The sequence below is a fragment of the Camelus bactrianus genome, chromosome 27, assembly GCF_048773025.1.
Source record: "Camelus bactrianus isolate YW-2024 breed Bactrian camel chromosome 27, ASM4877302v1, whole genome shotgun sequence".
Classification (NCBI taxonomy): domain Eukaryota; kingdom Metazoa; phylum Chordata; class Mammalia; order Artiodactyla; family Camelidae; genus Camelus; species Camelus bactrianus.
In genome coordinates this window covers 35,904,546-35,909,935 of record NC_133565.1, presented here as the reverse complement: position 1 = coordinate 35,909,935, position 5,390 = coordinate 35,904,546, and the positions used below count along the sequence as shown (strand labels likewise).

Below are 5,390 nucleotides of genomic sequence, written 5' to 3'. Positions count from 1 at the left end.
AAGCATGTGGCTGAGTCTCTGGGGGAGGAGGGAGGCCCTTTGCAGGGAGACAGCACCTGGCGGGGAGGGAGGGGATTGGGCGCAGGGAGGAGAGAGGCGGCCGGTGAGAGGGCAGGACAGGACGCGCCGGGACAACCCCCAAACGCCGCATCACCTGTGGCCAGGTCTGCCATGTGGCCTGCGGAGGGGCCGAGGCTGTTGGCAACCGGAGGCAGAGGGCCCGGACCCTGGGCCAGCAGCGAGCAGCCGGGAGTCGGCCCGGGTTCAGAGGAGGGCTCTGAGCTCCTCCGCTTGTGGTGTTGGGCCCCGAGACCCAGACCTGACAGGGCAGGGAGGCAGGTTGTGCTTAACATCACTCTCCAGGCCACCTCCCAGCTGGGAAGCGGTGGAGTCAGGAGTCAAAGCCAGGCTTCCCTGATGATACACTCACTGGCCAGTTTGGTTTGGCCAATGGCCAATGGTGGCAACCGTCCATGTTTATCTTCAAACCTACCTGCTCTTGAAAAAGGGTATATACATAAAGCTGAATCACTCTGCTGTGCACAGAAACTCACACAACAGTGTAAATCAGGTAAACTCGAGTTAAAATAAAAGCCTCCCTGCTCTCTCCCCGCCCCTTGGTCCCCACCTGACTCCCTCGGGGACACCCCCCTCCACCCCCGGAGGGGCTCCACGTTAAAAATGGCCCCTGCAAAGGGCACGGCTGGTCCCCAAGGCAGCCCTGCAACGGGGAGGAAGCGGCGGGGACGGGAGCCGAGGAGCAGAGCGCAGGCGCGTCCGGGCGCCAGGAAGCTCAGTCTAGCACAGCAAAGTGGCAAAAAGGAAGAACAAAACAGCCGTCTATTTAAAAGAGTAACGACAGGGAAAAATACATTTTCATCAGCTCGTCTTCTCGCGGCTGAGTCCCCGCAGCAAGCTCCAAACTCCGACGTTAGGAAATAAATCAAAATAACTTTGCTGTGTTTAGCCTCGTGTTGCCGCGTCCCTCAGCTCTGAGTTGAAAAGCAACAGGTACGTGGTGTCTCTCCCAGAAACACGGGAGCGGGTTTAAAATGCAATTACGGGGGCTGGCGGAAGGGAAGGGGAAATGTTTTTCTTCGATTGATGCATGATTGCCCCCATGCTGTTTGGAACCGCATTTTCGCTGAGCTCTGCTAAGAAGTGCTATTTGCAGGGAGCCTGACAGACGGAAGCGACTGGGCTTGGCAGGTCTAATGTATTATTTCAGCAGGTCTCCAGGGAAAGATTCTGGGAGGGGCGCTGGCCTTTTAAAGTGCAGAGGACAAGGGGCAGCTCAGCCTCTCTCCAGCCTGTCAAGGCCGATCCCTGGAAACAGCCCCTGAGCCTCCTGGAGAGGCCCCCCCCCCCGCCGCCCCCTCTCCTCCCCTCCCTGCCGCCCTCGGCTCCCACTTGACAAGCCCCGTCAGTCGCGTGTGCAGCCAGCCAGGCCTTCCCGGGCGCGTCTGAGAGGCTGGCTCTGTGCTGGGCACTGCGGGGCTGAGAAAGGGCTTGGGCCGGCTGGGGGGGGGGTAGGGAGGCTGGGCCTGCAGGAGCCCACAGCGTGGGTGGGGGGCAGCACAGCCAGAAGTCTGGTGCGGCTGGCACATTGGAACGTTCGGGAAGACGCCGGTGGCGGGAAGTAGGCAGCAGTGGAGTGGAAGGACCCTGCGTAGAAACGCCCACGGAGGAGGGCGCAGCCCAAGGACCCCCGGGCAGGACGGCCGCCGGGCTGGAGCGGGCTGAGCGTCGGACGCGCTGAGGCTGGGCCCCTGCCGTGTCAGACTCTGCCCTGAGCGCTCTGCTTGTAGTAGTTCATTTCATCATGACGACCGCTGGTAGGTTGGAGCGTTGTCCCCGTTTTGCAGAGGAAACTGAGGCAGAGGGCGGTGAAGCGTCTTGCCCCAGGTCACTCATCCTGTGACAGCAGAGGCCGGCTGTGAGCCACCCTCCCAGCCACTCTGCTGTGGGAAAGCCGGCAGGGGCCAGCCCGGGGGCCGGGCGGGACCAGCAGCCCAGCGGCCTCCTTTGCCGGGCTCTTACAGTGTACCAGGCACTGCGCTCAGCTCAGAATAAGGAAATGGATCGACCTCGGCCCCTGCTTTCAGGAAGTCGACGGTCAGATGAAGAACGTGGTTGTTTAAGTAAACTAAAAGCACAGTGGAGGATGACGGTACAACAGCAAAGAGTTTTTCAAGACACAGAAGCAGCGTGGAGGAGCAGCTGACTACGTTAGTCCTCTTGGAGGGTGAGGCCGGGAGGGCTTCCCGGAGGTGATATGTAATCTGAGTTTTACAGGAGGAACAGAAGTTGCTGTATGGATAGAAGGGGCGGTGCAGGGAACAGCAGGTGGAAACAGGCCCGGGGGTGGAGGGAACTCCTGAAAGGACCGTGAGCCACGCCAAGGGGTAAGGTGGGGCCACGGATGGGGAGGTTGTGAGGGGGAGAAAGTGGGTGGTTCTAGCTTGGACGCTCAGGGGTGCTGGGGTAGGGGGCCCAACGGGTCAGGCTAGTGAGGGCAAGAGAGCCACGTGTTCTCTGAACCTGGGTTTCTCAGCCTTGACACCACTGACAGTTTGGCCCAGATTTTTTGTTGTGGGGGCCGTTCTGTGTGTGTCGTAAGATGCCTGACAGCAACCCAGCCTCCTCCCACTCGGTGCCCGTAGCACCCGCCCTCTCCCCCTCCCCACCCGCCTGCATTTTGACAACCAGAAATGTCTCCTGACATTGCCAAATATCTCCTGGGTGTCAAAAGTGCCCCCGGAGGAAAACCACTGCTCTAGACTCTCATCGTGTAGGAGGAAAGGAGAAACGCACAAGAAACGAGAGGCAGCGAAGGCTCGGAGACATCAAGTAACTGCCCAAGGTCACACAGGCAAGAGAAAGCAGAGAGTGCACCAACCCCAGCGTCGCCGGCTGAGAGCCGGCTCCTCCCCACCCTCCGGCCCCTGACCCCTTGGGGCCCATTTTTCAGAGGGAGAAGCAGAGGCACAGAGACAATAAACAACCCGAGAGGCCACAGAGCGAAATGGGTAAGGGCCCTGGAGCCAGACTGGCTCAGACCCTGCTCCTGCCACTCAGTAGCTGGGCGTCTCCAGGAGAGGGCTTAGCCTCTGTCTGCCTCGGCTTCCGCATCTGCCACATGGGGATAACAGCTCCTGACTTACAGAACGGCGTGGATGCTAAGAGCTGAGAGCTTGGTGCAGCGCCCGGCGGGCGGCAAGGCTCAGGCCGTGTGAGCTCGACCACGCGAGCTCAACCGTGCGGCGCTGGCGCCCAGCAGGGCAGGCGCTCTGCCCGGGGCCCTTCGGCCGCTCAGCGCCTCCTCTCGGAGCCTCCTTAAAGAAGGTTGCTTGGTGGCCTGTGTTCCTCTCTGAGTCTGGGGTGTCCTGGAGACAGATCTCAGCCCAAGCCTGAGCCACATGTCACCGGAAGGGCACAGCCTGCGGTTTGTGGATGCCCCGGCCCCGCGAGCCCCAGAAACCTGCCCCAAGGCCCAGGGCCCTCTGGGGCAGATCGCATGGGGCTGGGAACCAGGAGGGGGTGTGTGGAGGGTGGGAACAGGGCTCGGTCCTTGGTGAAGGGCTGGAGAGGTGGGGTGGGCGGCTGGCAGAGCAGGTCTGGGGGTGGCCTGTGCAGAGGCCTGGGCAGGTTGGAGTGCTAGGCTGTCTGTCAATCTTGGGTTAGCAGCACCCTCTTTCTGTCTAGGAATCCAGGTTCTTGGGGTGCTGCCTCCTCGGAGAAAAATGCTGGTTTTCCAGCCTCCTCTGCAACCAAGGGGCAGCCATGGGCCCGGCTCAGCCGACCAGGTGTTCCCACACGAGACATGGATCTGAAGTGAGGTGTGCACAGAAGCAGGTGTGGGAGGCCCTACTGGGCAGAGATGCCAGCTGGCCGGTCTCATTTCCAAGGGACAGTGGCGAGTGGGGCTCGGGGCGGCATCAGGCGTGCTGGCTGATGGGACCGTGGTGTCCCCATGGCCAGGCCTGCAGGGGGGCCCTCAGGCTCAGTCCCAGCCATATAGCCTCCGCGTTCGGGTCTCTGATACCCCCTCTCCGCTGAGAAACTGATTGGGGATCCAACTAAAATCCTTTCGTGAATTCCTTTTCTCCAGAAGCAGACTGTTGTCTCCTCTGCCCTGGGTGCCCCGACCCCAGCCTCTAACAATGGATGGATTTTCCCGAGGGGAACCCTAACGGGGTTCGGAAGGGCAGCTCTGGGCTCTACTTTTTGTGACTGACATTTGTACAGGTGAAGTAAAGTTGAAATCAATATAGAGGGCTGCCTTGGCCAGTGTGTGTGTGTGTGTGTGTGTGTGTGTGTGCGTGTGTGCGCACGCACACACACAGCCACCAAATGAGGATGTGTAGCTTGAGAATGAGGTTTGGGGAGGTGGGGGCAGTCCCGCCGCTGGCTCTGAGGGCAGGTGGGTTTGGGGCTGACTATGTGAAGCATGTTCGTCCTCCCCACCTGCCACCTCCCCGCTCTGCATCCTGGTGCGGGGTCTGGGCTTGAGCAGCACCAGCCGTGAGAGGGTGGGCAGACAGACAGACAGACCAGAGGCTCTGGCTTCTGGCCGTCTCCGGCCCCCTCTGGCTGGCCGGCCCCTGTGCCAGGCCTGCCCCAGCACTGCGGAGGAGCGGGGAAAGCACTCTTCCCACACAGGAGTCCGGGGCTGGAGGGCACCTCTGTGGTCACACTGTGTTTCAGCCACCGTGCTCTGCTTTCCAGTAAAACCAGTGCAGCCCAACCACAGCCGAGGTGCTCTGGGCACGCCTTCCCAGCCCCCACCCCAGGGCGCTGCACGCTGGGTCCAGGGGCTGCTGAAAGGGGAACACACCCACACACACGTGCACCCTCAGACACGGACTGGGCGGAGGGCCTTCACCCTTCGTCACCTACGAAGCCCGCCATCACCTCCCCCAGCTGATCCTACTCACCTGCTGCTGCAGTCGGCAACCGACCGCAGGTCCCAGCCTCGAGGGCTTTCTCAGGCAGCCCAGGATCAGCAAGGAAAGAATGTTCTGAAGTCCCGTGAGGCAGTCCTTGGGCGGGAGTATCACGTGTGTTGGAATGTCTGATTCCAGCACAGGAGGAGAGGGGCCAGAGATGGTGAGCGGAGGAGAAGGACTAGGGAGAGGAAGGAGGGAGGTGGAGATGGGGGAACAGCCGAGCAGGCAGAGCGGAGGAGGGAGCAGGGTGGGGTGTGCTGAGGTGGGAGGCAGGGAGAGAGGGTGCAAGCCACGTGCAGTATTGGGGTCCCGGCCCTCCCCAAAGGCAGCCTGGCATTCACAGTCCTGGCAGGCTGCAGCCCTGCCCACCCCAAGGCACAGAGGCGAAAAGGACCCGGTGACCACTGGATTCGGAGTGCGGCCCTGCCGCGGGTCTCCGGC

At 61.5% G+C, this 5,390-nt stretch overlaps 1 long non-coding RNA gene across 4 annotated transcripts; it reads left to right on the top strand.

The window, feature by feature from the left end:
* The first annotated feature begins 691 nt into the window (after positions 1 to 691).
* On the top strand, positions 692 to 4,275 carry LOC105069227 (uncharacterized). 4 transcript variants are annotated; one of them, XR_012502668.1, is made up of 4 exons: positions 692 to 1,835; positions 2,043 to 2,405; positions 2,796 to 3,839; positions 4,112 to 4,275. It is a non-coding gene; the product is annotated as an uncharacterized LOC105069227 (long non-coding RNA). The 4 variants fall into 4 exon arrangements; XR_012502669.1 differs by having other exon boundaries at positions 692 to 2,405; positions 2,796 to 3,445; positions 3,706 to 3,839; XR_012502667.1 differs by having other exon boundaries at positions 692 to 2,405; positions 2,796 to 3,855.
* Positions 4,276 to 5,390: the final 1,115 nt, after the last annotated feature.